Source organism: Gymnogyps californianus, chromosome 15 (assembly GCF_018139145.2).
Source record: "Gymnogyps californianus isolate 813 chromosome 15, ASM1813914v2, whole genome shotgun sequence".
Classification (NCBI taxonomy): domain Eukaryota; kingdom Metazoa; phylum Chordata; class Aves; order Accipitriformes; family Cathartidae; genus Gymnogyps; species Gymnogyps californianus.
In genome coordinates, this window is record NC_059485.1 from 4,274,607 (window position 1) to 4,293,102 (window position 18,496).

General features: G+C 48.3%; 1 pseudogene; it reads right to left on the reverse strand.

Annotated features, from left to right (window-relative positions):
- LOC127022546 (myosin-16-like) overlaps positions 1 to 8,030 on the reverse strand; it is a 28,992-nt pseudogene extending 20,962 nt beyond the window's left edge.
- Between the last annotated feature and the right edge of the window lie 10,466 nt (positions 8,031 to 18,496).

The following is an 18,496-nucleotide window of genomic DNA, read 5'->3' on the forward strand; positions in this document are numbered from 1 at the left end:
GTTGTTTGTACGTTAAAATGCTCAGCTGTTGCGTCACTGGTCAGACATTTGCACAATCACTGTTTTCAATTAATTGTTACTGGACAGGATTTCTAAGATGCACATTTCTATGCAGCAGAGCCAATCTCTGGCTGCAGTACTTCTTTAAGGCAACAGAGACACATTAATTTGCACCAGCAAAGTCCTTTTCCCAGGGTTGCTGTACGTTAAAACCTATGGAAGTTTGATGTGATCTGTTCATGCAGAGGGCTTGGCCCCTATGTCTCGGCCTCACGTCTGACCTCGCTAAGTGCATGTTCCAGCTTACGCAGGGTTAGAGACAGGGGTACGGCAGAAACAGCACTGGTCTGTGCTTACTGTGCCAATGTACTGCACCGCGGTGCTCCAAGTGAGCTTCTTCCCCTTTGCCTTTGCCTCCCTTGGGCTTGAGGGAGTTGGGTGATTTGCCCAGATGGTTGTTACAATGGCAGCCTTCAGTAGCCATCAGTGGCCTTGGGGAACGTGCGCATGCTGGCCAAATCGCGGTTCTGGCACCCTAGTGCTGAGAGGGTCCGCCTTTCTGCTCCAGCTTGTTCCCTGCTTTCACCCTGGGCCTGGCGATGCCCGCTCTGGAGCTCTCCAGACTTCAGACCCATGAGCTGCGTAACTTTGTCAGCCACTGTTAGAGGGAAGATTGACACGTTTAATCTGAGTTACAGGAAGAAAATCGCTCATTGTCCCCATACCCTTGCTGCATACTCAGAAAAATGGTTACAGGCTCTGCTTTCAGGGGCAGGCAAGCTCTCCAGCCCTGCTGGGAGCTCGCTGGGAAGGACAGAAGGGAAGCAGGTCTCAGCTCTGTCCCTTCACACACACACCGTTCAGCAGAGCTTGCTGGATGGAGCCGAGGCAATAGTACACACCTCAAACAAGGTGCCTGGGCTCCCATATGCTCTGGGAGGTATGTGCCTGCTTGCTCCACCATGGCTCCAAAACCACCTGCAAAGCAGGGCTGTTCAACAAAGAAGGATCAAGTCCTTAGCTGAGAGCTCAGCCATCTGGCTAGGCCTGCTGCCCCGTGCCAGCTGTGAATGCCAGCTCTGACTCTCAATAGCACATCTGTTCATTTGGAAAAAAAAAAAAAATCAGTGTGTTGTTTAAGGTCATTTTGTATTCCCTGGAAACAAAAGTCTGGTTTTAGCAGCTTTTGCAATCTTAACGAACTGGCTGAGCTCTTAGCATGCTGGCTTTGTCCTGGTTTGCTGTCACCGAGCGTAAGATCTCAACCTGCCTCCGTGTTCTCCACCTCTGCCTGCTCCTCTCTTGGCTTCTGCTTGAACTTCATAGTGCCCAAGTGCATGATACCCCTAGTCAGCTTGTAAACACAGATCCTCTCTTCTGGACTGGAGCCCAGGACATCAAAGGCCACCTGGCAGAAGGGACACAGACCCACACAAGGGAATTCTTAATCTGCACTGTAAGCTGGAAGCCAGCCCATAGCGCTAAACATCTAAAATAATTTTCCAGCCCATTGAAATTTGACCAGCCAGGTCCCTTCAGACTAGCACGGGCCAGAGTAGCTTAATGTTCCTGTAAACCGGCACTCTGCTTTTCTTTTGTATCCTGATTTATGCTAGCTAAGAACCAGGTGCTTTGACAGCAGTTGTTCTAAGTGTCTCTGATACCATGAGCAAAATGCAACGTATCATCTGGGATATCAGCTCATTCCACTCTTCTCCATGCTTTTTAAAATCAGCAGGACATGAGCAGCAGCATCCCCTTATAGCAATTATCCCGCATCTCAGCTAGCACAGATACGGAGGAAGTGTAGCTCTGCTGGGAACGTCGTGCTTTGCTCTCACAGAATGCCCGGAGAAGGGAGAGCGCACGACTCGGAGCATGCCAGAGAATCTTGCAGCGTGTTGCTCGTGAGCCATGATTTGGGACTTGCCTGTCTTGGTGGCTACGAAAATCATATCTGCTTTGTACAAAAGGCTTGTTTGCAATGCACAAATCCTGGAAGCTGTAAAATACCAATGGCTGCTAGAAAGGGCACTGCAAGTTCAGCAGCTGGAGACTGTTTGATCTCTCTGTAGCTCAAGTCCTGCTTATAATAATAGTCTCAGGAGCCAGCAGATATTCCCAATAAGCTCTTTTCAGCAACAGATACTCTTCAAAATGATATTAAAAAGGAAAATGTGTGTCAAAACCAGACAAAGGGCCAAGTCTTCCTCTTACAAAAGCTGCTCCTTGAGATTACACGTATATGCGAGATGAGCAGGTTTTAACCCATAGTCTCTGGCACAGCTTTCAGATCTGTCAGTTTTCAGGCTTCAAACAAACGCTGTAACTAGCTCGTTTGAAGTCCTGCAAACCTCAGGCCGTTGAATGTTAACCAGAAACTCCTACGTCAAGCTCATTTGCTCTGGAGCAGATCTTTTACATTCAGGCTTCAGCTCACAGACAATTGAACAAATCTTTAGGCTACCCCTAGCTGCTCTTCCAGTAGGTTATTTATCCTCAAGTTGAAGAAGCTGAATTTTATTCCTAGGGGAAACTTAGGCCGGGGGGGGCAGCATCCTGTTTGCTGTATTTTCCATTTCACTGATGTTTCTCCAGACTTACATTAGTGAGAAGTGGCTCTTCCCCATCATCCGTGTCGCCTGCTGTGATCACACCTTGACGCGCCCAGTGGTAATGATTAGAACTGGGCACAAGAAGCAGTTTCTGCAGCAAGGGACAGACCAAGAGGTGATTACACCAATTGCCATCAGTACAATCTAGGCAAAACACGAGATTTTGGACTGGAGGCTGAGGGTTCTTCTAGGTTTCAACTCCTGAGCACGTTTTGAGTGTATCACTTAAGAAAAAAGCCTTTTGTGGGATGAGTTGCTTAGGCTACCTAGGAGATTTTGACATAGCAACTGCGTCAAAGTAAGTGGGATCTAACACCCAAACCTTTTCAACAGTATTGAAAAACTTGTCCCGGCTGTCTTTCCTGTCCTGAGGAGCCGTAAGCAATTGACATGAAGCAGCTCAACACTTCAGCTTGAAAATGATCATTTTTACCTTAGTGGCAGCCCTGCCAGATCAAGCGGGACCTCACCACGCATTGATCAAGATCAGGAAAGACAGCTTTCTTTTCTCACTCTGGCCTGCCTAAGGACAAGTCACTTGCAATCCTCTTCTTCCTGGATAATTAGTAACAAACCCCCACTGCAGAGAACCTATTTCAATCTCTAGCCAAGTACCGTTCTGGTGAGTAGGTTTCTTATTCTAGAGACAGAGGATTGAGCAGGGATATGTGCATTAAAGGGAGTGACTAACACACATAAAGTGCCATACCAGTAAGTTCCAGTTTCTTCCTGGAGAGAATCTGATGGAAGATGCGATAATCTCTCTCCGCTGCTTCCTGGGAAATGACAGGTGACTTCTCCAGACCTGAAACACAGAGGGAAACACATCCAGGTGCAGGTGGCAGCCAGAGACTGAAAAATCATGGCCCTACGGATGTCAGTGAGAATTCTGACATCAGTGAAACCAGCATTTCTCCAATGTCCCTTGGAAGTCCTGTGAGTGCAGCAAGAACCATAGTATCCTTCAGTGATGCTCTCAAAGCATGCTTTTAAGCTTCACAACATTCCCACTGGCACAAGTTTTAGTACAGCTATTTTGGCAGCTCGTGAAATGGAGGCAAAAGCTGCCATCACTTGTCCAGTTACGGGTTCAGGAACAGATCTCCAGACTAACTCATCCTACTTCTAAGCATCCTCTGAATTGCCAGTGCATGGTTTGTAAGATTGACCTGTGAAACGTGCCCCTTATACTGCCCTTTCTTTCTGAGAAGAGCTCTGGAAAAGACGTTTTGTACCCTGTGATCACTCTGCCCGTACCTTCCGTCAGGCACTAACGTGCTTAGTTTGGCTTCTGGTCTCCACAAAAACCATCCTCCTCCAGACCTCACTGTATCGATTCATTCAGCTGTACTGAATCACCAGACCTTGCTGGCAATCCTGGCTGGGCGTTTTTCATCCTTGCCTCTCAGCTGAAGTCTTCTCTCCATATAGCTCTGCTGGTGAACGGCATCACGTGAGTTCTTCAGACAAATTTGGGTTGACTCAAACCACCTTTATTGTCAATTTTAGTTAGTCCAGGTGACTTCAGGGAGCACTTGTACAATCCCTTCTGCCAGCAGAGCTCCAGCCAGGGTGCAGAAGGACCTTCAGCCGGTGCTGCTGCTTGCACAGTGAAGGTGTGTCCATGCCCTTGCTCTCCAGGCCAGGCTGGAAGAAGCTACAGCCTGCCAGTAAACAACCTGAACTTGCCTTGGCCCACTGTCCGGAGAGGCAAATCCAACATATGGTCCCTGGATGTGATGCAAATCTGGGATGAGTTGAAAGTAGGAGGGATGTAGACAATCCCACATTAAAGAATAACCGGTCCATATGTTTCCTCGCTCCTTTTTCTGCATGCTAAAGGGCTTTAGTCAGGAAACATGATGGGGTCTTTTTACCTTGAGAGCTGGGATTTGTGGTTCTCGATTTAGTCTTGGATGCACGTGTGCAAACAAAGAACAATGCACCTTCCCTGGATAGCTATTTTTAGGGTCTTGGTTGCAAGACAATTATAGTGTTGTACTGATGAATGTGAGTAATGGTTGCAATATAATTGTAGAATGAAAAGTGTACAGCTTTGGGGGGAGGCATTGTGCCGTTCATGTGTTCACAGAGTCTCACAGGCAACTAAAGAAAGAAGAAATAAATTTGTCATCATCTAAAGCACGTAACTTCACTGTGGAAGTAGGGGCAGATTTTGGTTTCATTTACAGCAGTGCAGATCCCTCAAGTTAACACAATTCATTTCAGATTTGCACGTGTCTGAGGTAATCGGAACAGGGTCCATTCAACACAAGAAAAAATCCAAAGCAAAATTAATATAAAAAATTATGTGCTTACTTACAACTCTCAGTGTTAGCCCCAGCCAGTTTGCCTGTGCTACCGAAGTGAATTCAGATAAATTTGCCCTAGATGAGAAAATAAAAGATGAGTCTGTTAATCAAGATTGCAATATCTGTAGGAAAACAGAAAGTAGCTGAGAGGTTCTGAGCGTTCCTCAGGGACAGACAGCATTGCCTGTAGGGGCAAATTTGCAAGTCAGTGAGAGGAAATTTAATCTTTTCAAAGATCAGATCTATAAAAAACCTCTTTCTTCTTGGATTCTGTATTAGAGCTTAAAGAAATCCTCCTTTCTCTGCAGCATATGGCAGAAGCGTGTAGCACACAGAAACAGAGGAATGAGACTTCTTCAGTTGAAAACCTCAATGTTTTACATTTTCCCTGGCAATTTCAAAATTAAAAAGAATCTGCAAAAAATGAAAGCATTTTGAATCTTTGCAGAAGTGAACAGTTGAAAGGGCATTGATTTGGGGTTGATCAAAACTATTTTTTTCTTTTGACATATAAAAATATGAAGTCAAAACAAAATCAACTGACAAACTTACTTAGTTCAAGAAAATGGGAACCAATAATGCTTCGTGTGAAATGTTAGTAAATACAAACTAACTGTAGTGCTTGAGGAAGCATTTTAAAGTAATTTTTTTTTTTATTTCTTCTGAGGGAACATCTTTGTATGACCTACAAGTGACCTATCAGTGAAGGGCTGGTACTTACAAAAGGGGAGGAATTGTTCTTCCTTGTAGTTTTAGCATTATCAAGGGTCTCCAGAACAGGATTCACCTGGATGATTTGATCTTCCAGGGATTCCTACAAAAAGAAGATAAAAGTCAGCATCAGCAGGATGCCCAACACTGAAGACTTAGCCTTTGAGCGCAACTACTCCTCACCATCCAAAGCAACCCGGTAAATACATTTTCTGTCAGTCAGCTCCCACAGAAAGCTGAATTACTGCTGTGAGCAGTAATTCCTTTTCAGGTTCAGCCCTACCAAAGGCTCTCCACAGAGGTCCAGCTTTGGGGATTTGGGGCAGGCAGGAGTCTGGCTAATCTCCTCAGTTCCAAGAAGGCACACCAAATGCAAAGCGGAATGCAGTTTTCAGTGCTTAGTACTTCAGTCTTCCAGAAAAGAGTTTTTGGGACGTGCCAGGATTGAGAGACCCCCAGGGGAATGGTAGGGCGACGCTGGGATCTGCAGGCAGCAAGCTAGGAAAGAGGAATGAGGTTTATTGCTTGTAGGAAGAGGAAGGTTATTCCAAGGATAGAGGGCAGCATAAGACAGGCTAGGAATGCGTGTAGGGTAGGGACAGCCTCGGGGGGAGAAGTTGTGGAGGAGGAAACAGGCGCAGAGGTACAAGCTGGGACATGACAATCCAGAGCTCTGGCGGTGAGGAAGCTGGAAGGAGAAATAGGAAGCCACCGAAGGAATCTCACAAGGCTAGAATAACAGGATTTTTGCTGCAAGGCCAAATGTAGCTGCTATTTATGTCTTTAAATACTGAATTGTTTTACTGACCCCCATAGTAGAGTCAGAGGGGAGAGGAAAAAGAGAAAGAGAAAGAGAAAAAGAAAGAGAAAAAAAAAAAGAAAAAGAAAAAGAAAAAGAAAAAGAAAAAGAAAAAAACAAAAAAGAAAAAACAAAAAAGAAAAAGAGAAGGGGAGAGAGAAAGAAGAGGAGAGGAGAGGAGAGGAGAGGAGAGGAGAGGAGAGGAGAGGAGAGGAGAGGAGAGGAGAGGAGGAGGAGGAGAGGAGGAGGGGAGGGGAGAGGGGAGAGGAGAAACCACTGCTCTCAGCCTTAGAAGCTGCAATGCCTCTGCATGCTGAAGCAGCCATTAGCATGGAGGGCTTCTTTCTATTTGCTGCCAAACAACATACTTCATTGCTATCGTGAGAAAAAAGACCAGGTCTCCCTCCCTGATTATTGATGCTTATGTCTCTTTTATTATTTGGATAACTTGCTCTTCACAATGTTTTACCCAGACAAAACACTTTTTACTCTGTTTTGGTTTTGTGGGTGGCAGGAAATAAAGCGCTGGGAAATCCCACCTGGCCGAGGATCCCTGAGGCTGCTCTACAGCACTGTTCTCTCAAGAATCTCCACGCTCTCTGCAAACACTGTGATTATTCCTCCCACTGCTATTTATTTCAGTTTCCAGACCACCTGCAAGCCCCCAGAGCTCTGGGTGAGGGTAGATTCGTTGCAGCCACAGATCAGTATCACCCTCTGTTTTTATGAATGGGAAAAAAGAAAGGCAGGGAATTAATTTGAAGACAGGGCAGAGCGAAGCAGAGAACTCAAGTGTCCTGGTGCTTTGCCGTTTGCTTTTAACAAGTGACAGACAGGCAGGGAAAAGGGGCTGGGATGTGAGCGGACATCGGAAGATCTCAGTCACACACACGCACTTCACAGCAGCACAGGTTGGCCCTCTCCTGTCCCGCCATTACCCCATGCTGCTTTGCCAGTTCCCCTCTGCCCTTTCAAATCATAGATTCTCGTGTGGGTGTAACGCTGACATAGGTTGTCCAGGACGCTGGCCTCATTCAGGAAGGTCATGTTTGCCATGTCGTTGATCTGGTTGAACTTGGGCGGGTTCGTCATCCCCCGTTCCATCCATCTGCTGGACATTCTTCACCGTGATGGTCTGCAGTGTTGGGGAACAGGAAGGAGGTGATGTTATCCCAGATAGGTATCCGTGGACCGCATGGGAAGACACTCTCTTGGACATGCTTCCACTTCAAGTCTTGTTCTAGCTGCCACTGCCCCTGGCTGGTGGCCTCAGGAAAGGAGTCCCGCAAATCGGCTGACAGAGCAAAATAGGTCTGGACTCAGATGTGGTTGCACTTCCTCTGGGGGCAGCAGGCTCCAGCTTTCCTGTTGAACCCATGAAGCAGAGCTTAGCTGGTTGATTACCATGACTTTGTCATCCTTTCCAGACTGGATCTCCCCAGCAAGGAAACCCCCTTTCTCATCCTTCACCCGGCAGGATGTCCTGATGTCACAGGGCTTGTTCACAGCCTCCGTTTTCTCTTTCTCAGGAGGAGCGAGGAACTGCATGGGGTCAGCGTCATTCACACACTCTTCCTTATAACCCTCAGACATCTTGGCTTCTCTTCTAGGCAGAAGGTAAAACTAGAAGGAACGGGGAAGGGGAACAGTGCTTCCCACATTGCTAAGAAAGCAGAGATTGAAGAAGCCTGGAATTTCCTGTGATGCTGTCCTGTTCACACCAACAATACCTTCCAGTTCAATAGGAACCTGCAGCAGAAGGAACAGGCAAGTCAACATCCCAAACCTGGGTGGTAGTTCCTAAGAGGGGCCAGAAAGTGAGAGATGAACTGAGGAGAAATAGGAAGAACATTCCCACTTTCTCTTCAGCCTTCCTCACTGTCCAGTGCCGGGCCACTGGGAACCTGCCTATGGCTGAGAAGGAGGGCCTTTCTCCCATCTTTTGTTCCCAAACACTGCAAGACCCTAAGACCCAATTCTGGAGAGGTCAGTTCTTGGATGGGGGGTGCCAGTGGGATTTCGGGAGTGCTGAGGGTGTTGGTGGTTTTCTGTGGCTCCCAGAGAAACCCATAAAGTAGCTGTGAGTCAGAGCAACCACAGAGCTTCTCACTCCCTCCCTGGGGTAAGGCAAGTCCCATGCAGATGCCTCCTGTGCAGTACGGGCATAAACCCTCTCAGCATGAAAGGCTACAGCAGTGCACAAAATAGCACAAACGCAGGCACGGCTGTAAAAGGGGTTCAGAGGAACCTGAAAGGGAGGACCTGGTTCATCAGCTCCTGTCCTCAGCCATCAAAAACCACCAGGGTCATCCAGGAGAGCCCATGGCACATCCATTTCACATGCCCCTTGGTGGTTTTCACCCTTGTCACAACCTGAGACCATACCTGTGGCAAAGCCATTCCACAGGAGGGAGCAGGGGAGTTCAAGGACATGACTCATGTCCCAAGGCTTTGCGTTTTTTGGGACCTGTTCCATGTTGGGAGCAGACTATGTCCCACACTCCAGGCAGCCTTCCTTCTCCCACCCACACATCTGAACTAGCTTTAATGTTGTCAAGGCAACAGTCAAACTGCTGATGGTGAGTAGTCTTTGTCAGTGTCCAGCTACCTAAAGACGTGCCTCCTGGGGACCTACGATACCTGCTCAACTTGTTGCTCCCTGCAGAGGCAAAGCTGTTTTCATCACTACTATGCATTACTTAGATTAAAGGGAACGCGGGCTACGCTGTGGCTTTGTTTCACAGTGCAGACACGCTGCCCAGGCCAAGGGCTGCTCTCCGTTCCACCTCGGCAGCCCCCGCGATGACAGCCCCAAGCAATGCTTCGTGCCAGCCTTGTGAGTCACAGCCGTCTGCACAGGAGTTAGTCTGGGGTAAGTGGGAGAAGCCCCTGGGGTGGGCAGGGGACTCTTTGCCAGCAGGGTCTGGTTTTGGAGGCTACTGCTTGGGCTGAAGTCAGAATAGCTTGGCACTGGTTAGAGACGATGTCGGCGCTGGCCCTTCTGGTGATCTCATTTTCCCCACCATCCTCCTGAAAACCTTGATGGTCTAAAAATATATGCGTGCAAGGACTCCAAGGCAGTGGTGCTGCACCTTTGGAAACTGGTTTCAGGGCTCAAGAAGGTCCTGGTCTAACACTGTCACTTGCAATCTGCTGCTCTAGGATGAATTTCACCCACAAAGCAGGAAGGAGAAACTTTCCTCTGTCCGTTTCCACTTCTGATCAGGCAGAGATAAGGAACTATAACAGCTCAGCAATCATTTCCCCTCTCAATCTATACGGTTAAATCTGTAGGCTTGCTGGTTTTAGATGCCCAGATTGGCAATGTATATTTGAGACTTGACTCAGGTCTACACTTTGTCTGTCACCTTCCTGAAATACATGGACTTGCATGGTCTCTGAAACAGATCAATGACATGTTAAACCAAACACCTACAGAAGATAAATGCATGTGACTGAAAATAGTTCATACTTGCACCAAACAGAGTTTCTTGGGTGCAGGTCTCAGACCTTTAAAGAACTTCAAATTCTTTATGCCTCACTATGCTTTTACAGCTGGGGAAACTGAGGCACAGCATGACAACAACTTAAATCTTCGGAGTTGTCCACCCATTGTCAGTCCAGTCTTTGGCAGACGAAGTACCTACAAAAAGTCTATTTTATTCCGGCCTTTCAGTCTAAAGTCAGTAGGAGTGACTGGTGCTTAGCTGCTCTAAAGGCAGCCCTCAACTGTGTTGTTTAGGTACCCAGAGACAATACCTGTTTTTAAAAGCTCAGGCATAAATGTAGTCCCAAAAGCCATAGGTCAAGGAAGTGGTAAGGCCATGCCAACAATTGGGGGAGAGTTAAAATTCTGAAGTTTCATTTCCCAAAAATCACATGGAATTTAATAAACTTATGGGTAAAATACCCGTGAGTTCAAGTCTATGTGTTGCAAAACACAGTGACTATCGATCCAGACGGGCTTCACGTACACCTGCAGGCGCCGTGCTTTGCTCTTTCTGCCTCTGCTTGCAATTTCTGCCACATGGTCCTTCCTCATCTCCACCCCACACCTCTTCCCAGCAATCACACCCGGCAAGTACCTACCAGCCTAAACCCATGATCCTGGAAGATGTGTGTTTACGAGGGCTGGCCAGGCTCTTTCATAGCTGTCCAAAGGGCCTGAGCCAGCACTTACGTTTTAAAAGAGACAACACATTTCCTTATCCCTAAGTTCAGCGGACTGTAATGCTGGGAGCCTGATTGGGAAAGCTTTGGTCCCTCAGGAGAGATCAGATAATGCTTTGTTTCGTGGGGATTTCTCCTTGTCTTTCCTTTCCTTTCCTTATAGGGTGCTTTATGAACTCAGCTGCTGGAGTAGAGGGACAAGAGGCTGAAACAGAAAGACAGTCTAATGGAGCCTTCATTCAAAGTCACACCTTTGCCTGTGCCCTTCTTGCCCAGGTGGACTGGGGGATTTCATCGGTGAGAGGAGCTGATCTTTGGCAGAGAAACCTCAGACTGAATCCTCGGCGGGAGCAGCCACGTTGGTGATGGAATTAAAGTTGCATTTTAAAATAACTCCTAGGCCCCGTCTTTATGATGAATAAATTCTGTATGTTTGCTACAAGCAGAGAGGATAAAGGCTGTTGTTGTGTTACAGTCTTGCTTGTTTCAGTTGCTCAGTAGATATGAACTGCCCTGAAAGACAACTGCTTCTCTATCAGCTTTAAGTATTTCTCTGCTTATATGTGCCTCAGCTGGAGAGCCTCTGGGATGTGGTTACTCTGCAAGTATTGCCATTGTGGGTGTTTCGGGTGAATACGCTTGGGATAGAGTTTCCAAGCAGGAAGATTCAGATAAACAGCTGCTTTGAGGTGAAAATTAGAGAGTTCATGTTACACCCACCTCTTGAATTTGTAACTGACTATTCACCCTGAAAATCTGATTCTGAGAACTCAGCATGTCCCGTCAGGAGCAGAATAATACCACAGAAACCATGGGCCAGCCTGAGTCTTGAATATTGAGAATTGTGATTAACTTCTCAGGAATGTATCCGGAGCAAGTCATACTTTCTGGGCTTTTTTAGGTAATTATTTCAAACCTTGAATCTGTGAATGAAGATTGTCAACAGTTCTCAGACAAACATCTTCGAGAAAGATGTGAAATGCATCAAATAAATAATGGGTTCTGACCTGTTCACTCATGTGTAACGTGCATAAATGTCTGTTTTGACCGCATAGGAGGAGTGAGCTGCAAAGGGAGCAATCGGATCTCTCGATGAAGTGATACAGGTCAAAATGGCAAACCTTAAATAGCTGCAAGCTCACTCAGCCCGTGAACAGATCAGCAGCGGCTAGAACTCAGCCAAATTGCTTCCTGAGTAACTGGGATGCCTCTTGCTGAGTTTAATGAAATGTCATTGCAGTTTCCATAGCACAGGCCCCGTCCTGTATCGTCCCTGGCCACGCTGTTCTCCAGCACATCACCGCACTCTGCAAATCCCGCTGTGACAGCCCGGGTTGGGCTGCAGCTGGTTCATCCAGCCACATCCCGCTACGACGACTATATTATCTGGTAAGGAGGTTTTTGAAGGTTCTCTTAGAAAATGAAGGAGACATTGTGCAGTGACATGTCCTGATAGCACCGCACAGCAAGCTCTGCAGCCAACGGATCATGGGGAGGGAGCTGTCTGCTAAGCAGGGTGTTTGCCTTCGGTGTGGGCTCGGTTTCTTGCCCTGACACAGATTTCTTCATCATGTTAAAGTGAGACTAAGAGTCCAGCCTTCTTGCCCGAAGGGATGGGGAGCATAACTATGTTTCAGATTGGAAAATGGTCTTCAGGTAAGGGGCAAATCAGCCCGTATAATACAGACCATGTGGAAGAAAGGCTCTGGTCTCTCCCTCCTAGTGCTGCCAGGGATCCCAGGCTAAACACTGTAGCCCAGGTGACCATAGTGACATTCCCAGTCACAAAGGAGGTTGTAAATGGAGGAGGGCAGGGTGAGGGACAGGGAGTACAAAACCACTTTTGAGGGCTCGCTGTAGAGCCTCAGCCTTTGTCCTGCAGTGACAAGCTGTGGAGTAAGAAGGAACTCAGTTCAGATGCTGCCTTTCGGGGTTGCATTTCAGGAGCAGCAGCAGCAAACTGATCTCTGGTGGTTAGGGGAGGAACAGTATCCGGATCAGAAAGCCCTGCCGAAGGATCACAGGGTTATATAAAGATCTGGCCTAGGAGACTGCAAGATGTTTTTGCATTTATTAGTCATTTAAATAATAATGCTGGTTCTGTAATGAAAGCTGTATCCTCATTCTCAGCTGTTGTCTGTTGCTTGCTTGGGGAGGCTCAGTGTATTCCTGTGAGGGCTGGAGGGATATTGGCTGTACGGAGAGGCGACCGGTCTCTAACCAAACAAGGGCAGATCGCTGCCTGTGAGGCACAGAGGGTCTGATGGGGACAAGGCCAAGCGCTTTCGAATCCCAGTAGGTGCTCAGTGAGTCACGGGTCCTGCAGAAGACAGTTTGTGCACTTCGGTGATCGAAAACTCTACGGGGAAGTGTAGGCACCTGGAAGCACAGTTCAGGTCTTTCTGGTGTCTAACTTTTCAGTGCTCAGCTGTTCAATTGTAGCAGTCTTTTAATGCAAGGAATTATGGAGGCAAAACAAACAGCCCCAAAGCTTCTGAAGGTTTTTTTTTTTTAAAGGAAAAAGAGGGGAAAAAATCTCCTGAAACCTCTGGCACGTGGCAATCGAATTGACCCCATACAGACCGTTGGCAAGGTTGGGAATTTTTAATCCGTAGCACAGACTTTTGCCACTTGAGCTCATGGAGAGACGCAGAGCTCTGCTGAGTGTCTCTGCCCGAGGTGGACCGGCTGTACAGAGGGCGAAGCCAACTGTTCCACCAGGGTTTAGCTGCGTCTGCCAACAGCAGCGAGTGTTAACAGTCAGAAAACAGGTCTCTGCCCAGATCTGGAAGGGAGTGGGGACTAACAGCTAGCACGCCTGCCCATCCCTCCCTCTCTGTCCTACCTTAGTTCTCCCAATGTATCGGACACGGAGGTCAGGGATAGCCAAAACCCTCAGAGCCCACCCTAAACCTGAAGAAGGTCTATCAGTTAGTCTTCCCCTAAGTCCAACCGTCAGCCTCAGGGCTCTACGTCTAGTTCTGGCCAAGGACCACCAACAACCAAATCCTTACGCTTAGCCAGAGACCATCGGGAGCCACAACCTCACCCTGGACAGGGATCATCTCCCAGCCTCCAGCAGTGGGACTGGGCCAGCCCCAACCCACAAAAGAGTCCCAAATCCCAGCCCCATACTGGGACTGTCCCTGGGTCACTCCCTTCCAGCATAGGCATGGGGGTCCTTTCCACCCCATCTCTGACTGGCCCACCATCCACAGCCCTGGGCGAGGATACCAGTAAAACCACAGCCCTAGTCCTCACCACGGGCTGTGATTGCCAGGCTCTCAACGTAAGCAATCAGCAGCTTCGTTAGCAGGTCTGCAGGGCCTTCACCATGTGTGTGTTTGGGAGCTCACCTGCTGGGTCGCTCCGTTCGTGCTGCGGGCACCTCCTGTTCACTTTACTCTGCCTGTAACATTCCGGAGCAGAAAAGCCAAGGCAGAGCAGGCGGGAGGGGGGCTCTGCCATTCCTCCTCCCCTGGTTTCCCTTTTTCCCCAGGAGCTGTGCACCTCAGCCTCAGAAAAATGGACCACACCGATTACCTGCCCACTCGGAGTGACCTGCAGAATTTGAGTACGTATTTTTACATATCTAATCCCCGAATACCAGCCACCCCAGTTAAAACAAACCTGCCTGGAGGATCACACCGGCAGGACGGTGCTGCCCAGGGGCTGCGCTGGTGCAGAGGGAGCTGCTCCCACCGGCTTGTCCGTGACAGACCTCAGGGCAGTGGAGTGGCAGGAAGGAGATGGCACAATGAGATGTAATTACTCACCCCCCCTCGCCCCGCGAAAGCTCATTACCAAATGAGTGTGTGTATGAGATGTGAAGCAGTTGAAACAGAGACGAATATCGCCCCCGGGCTTAGCAAAAATTATCTTCAGCTCCTAGGATCAGGTGGAATATGCATGTTGAATCCTCTTTTTAGCATTTCCTAAGCGTGGCTTTCAAACGAAGGCCCCTAAATACACATTTTAACCAAAGACACTAATTTCTGTTGAACTTCTGTCCTCCGCTGTGATAATCAGAGGCGCCGGAGCAAGGTTTCCCCGCCGAGGAAACCCCAGGAACAGCACTGTGTGCACAGGAGAAGGGGAGAGCTCATCTCCTTGCCTAATTAAGCTGCACATGGACTCCCTGACAGCAAAGTGGCATCCAGAGGCTCAAGACCCCATGATTTATATGGGTTTTCTGGTGTTTTCATGGGGTTTCTCTCCCCTACATGATTTACAAGGTACTCCACTCCTTAGCCTTTCTCCCGCTAGGTGCCATGGAGCAAGGTCACACAAGACTGATACAAAATTATGTGTTTTTTCACTGAGTCCAAGGTTTCTCCATTACTCCGTTGTGCCTCATCCCCAAATTCACCGTAGATTTCTCTGTTTCAGATCCTTGAGTTACAGATTCAGGGACTAAAGGAATAATTATTACTGGGGCCCGTTAGGGGAAGAAGAAAAAAAAAAAGGTAAGATTTTTGGCCATAGGTGATTATAGTTTCCGCAGCTGAATAAATCAGTGTCCCATAACTGACAGAGGATAATGGATTTAATAAATAGCTATGATTAAGTCTGATGTTATTTTTAAATAATTTCAAAAACTGTTACACTAATCCCTCCGTGGCTGGCAGAAAGGATGCTGCTTAGAAGTTAAAATTAGTTCCTTAACGTTCAGCCTGGTGTGGAGTTACAGGCCCTCCAGGGCTGTGCTGGTTTTCTGGGGCATCCGCTTACACCGCCTGCCTAATGGACATTAACAACTGCATTTGGCAAGTGGGAAAGGGCTCCCGCAACTCGTGCTGTTAGCCCTTCTCCTTCCCCAGGCTCAGTTAGCTCGGCAGGAGCTCCCACCGACTCCAGCCCAGCCGATGGGATAATCGGTTGGTGTTACACTTCACGGTGTTATCCACTTTACAAGCTCTCTTCCCGCACAGTAATTCCCTTCTCCTTAATTCCCAGGGAATTCCCAGCTCTGCCAGGCCTCTTTATCCATAAATATAGATCTCTTCTGTACAACATCAATGTGACTTTTTTTTTCTTTTTTTTTTCCAGCACCTACATTTCTGAGTGAGTGACTCCATTTCTTGGCTGGAAAAAGGCGCTGAAGAACACTTTGCCTTGAAAAGCACCACACAGAGGGACAAATTTTCTGGCCCATATAACCTCATAGAAGTATTAGGCGTGAATAGTCTATTTGCTCAACCAAATAAAAACTCCTAGCAAACTTGAACTAGAATCGCGGGAATGGAGATGTCCCACAGTGCAGCGGGCAACCACGGCAGAGTTGGTATTTCTCAAACCCACTTTAACGGGCCAAATTCCCAGGTATTTGGGAGAAAATTAAGCTGCCTTTAGGACAGACTTACCTCCTCTTGGTGCCACCCCATCGCAGAGCCCTGGTACGTTCCTGTACCGACTGCAGGGACGAGGCACTGGACTGGGGACCAGTTTGCCGTGACGTGCCGTAACTGCCGGCAATGCAAGATGCGATGCTGCGCTGCTACCCGCCCTCGGGGACACCTCTCCTCCTTCTCTACCAGCTCTAATGATCCCATGGCCACAGCAGGAGCTGTTTCAACCGAATGGATGGAAAACCATATTTCTTTCTTTATTTTCCTGGGTTGCTTTCCCTTCGAATGAGCTGTCTGAACTAACGCATCCCCATGGCTCCCCAGCTGCAGAGGAGCAGGGGGAGAAAAGCAGGGGAGGGGGAGAAAAGCAGGACCACTTTTTTGAGGCTGCTACACTAAATTAGGGGAAACAACAAGCTGCACCTTGAGCCTTGGAAAATCCAGCTGCAGAGCTCGGCTTTGCCTCTGGCTCAGCAGTAAGACAGGGATAACAATAAATCCCTTCTCCCACTTTCTGCATGTCCTGATTAGATAGACTGTAACGGACGGGGGCTGTCACTTACTGCGTCCTTGTTTAGTGCCTGGCACAATGCAGCTCGGATCTTGACTCCAACCCGTGGCTGCAGCACGAACAATAGGACTGAAATGAATCTAATGGCTGGCGGCGGGGAGGTCTCCGGCTGCCTGACATCTGCCTCCCCGGGAGGAACCAGTGCGGGCTGCAGAGTTAGTGCTGTCTAGCTCCGGGATCGTGTGCTGGGAGGATGCATCCCAACCGAAAAAGGAGGAATTTCCAGGCTCCATCCCTGCCACACTTGGGAATTGCCCCGCATCCACCAGCAGTTACCTCGGCAGTTGGTTCAGGAACCCGCATGGATATTTCCTTGCTGTTACTGTAACTAATAAGTAAAATTAATTTGTTGATGTTAACTTAATAGACTACATTAGAGCTGACGGAGAAAATATGCTGTCTGAGAGCAGACGGTCAGGGGGCTGGCAGGAATCCCTGCCTTTGCTCGCTCTCTGCCAGGTGAGGTTCTCCTTTAGCAGAAGGGTTGCTCCAACCAGCTGCGGTGGCCGTGCAACCTCCCGCGATGGAGCCCGGGCTGTTCCTGCCTCGTCTATACCCCGCTGCGGAGATGCCACACGCTGACATCGTTCCTGACCAGTACCTTTCTCTGCATGCGGTGAGGGTAAACCTATTAAAGAAACATGAAAAAAACAGAGGAGGGAAAATCAGTGCTTTTATCTCGGGGCTTAAAACCGGTGTTTTCAAATCTGCCACCAGTCACAGTCTAACTAACCTGCGGTGCCCTGGTGGGAGCGTGGGGCGAAGGGCGGCAGGGTGGGAGCGAGCAGCCGCAAAGAAAACCTCCAAACTGGAACCGCAGCTTTTCATACCTGTCATGATGCGGATTTTCAGCTTGAGCACACAAGGCTGAGCTCAGGGGACACTGTCATGTAGATTTAGGATTTTATCTCCTTTCCTCTCCATTGGCTGTGATACCCTCTTCTTACGCTGAAAACCGAAACGTTTTTTTTCCGCCGGCGGTTGTTCCTGTTCCCGTTGGGCAAATATTGATCTGCCCATGTCCTCAGCACGGGTTGAAATCGGCCCCGCTCATCCTCTGCCTGCTCGTGGGGCCGAGCGCTCGGTGGTGCCACCTCTCCTGCCATCAGGGACTGAAGCGAAGGCCGGGGAGGGGGGTTGCTAATCAATTTGCACGTGTTTTTCTCTCCCCATCCTCTCCCTGCCTGCGCAGGCAGCGACAGAGCAACTGAACAGGATGGGTCTGATTGCGCTTGGCAGGGGGAGAGGGAATGGAAAGGGCAGAGAAGGAAAGAGCAGCCCAGGATAACGATAAACTTCTCGCAGCCTTGTTGCGCATCCGTATCCTGCAACACCTTGGGCAAGAGAGCTCTCCAGGCAGAGGAGCAAATGCTGGGGGGTGGCCTACGCAGGAGGCTGCCCCCACTTATCTTGGGGCGTGATTTTAAGCCAATTTAATTAAATTGCTTGGCAAGGTTGCGAGGATTCATCTATTTCAGCTGGAGCTAGGCCTGTTTTGATTTAGCGTTGGCTGATTAGGAATTAGCTGAAACAAACCGCTCAGAAAACAAAATTAGAGTGTGCACGCTAACTTTTGCACCAGATTAAGTTGAATTAAAAAGCAATTGAAATGTAATTTTCCTGTCTCAAGCAGCCAAGAAACACGATAATGCAACTGGTGGCACTTGAAGCTTACAAATATAGCATCTAGGATTAGCACAACTGGCTTTTTAATGCCCACAAACAACAGATTTATCTGAAGGTCTTCTCTCAAACCTCCCCCCATCACCTTCCGCACAAAGCTTCGTACAACTTGTTTCATTTGCCTTGAAAGGGAGAATTGGTACGAGCCCGGGATTTTAATCCGTGACTTAAAGCAGCCTGGGTATCGCGCAGCGTATTTCCATAGGTATTTCCATGCTGGAAATAGCTGCACAGTGAACTAGTTGTTCCCTGTAACTCATATAATTTAGTTTGAAATGGTTCCCGTG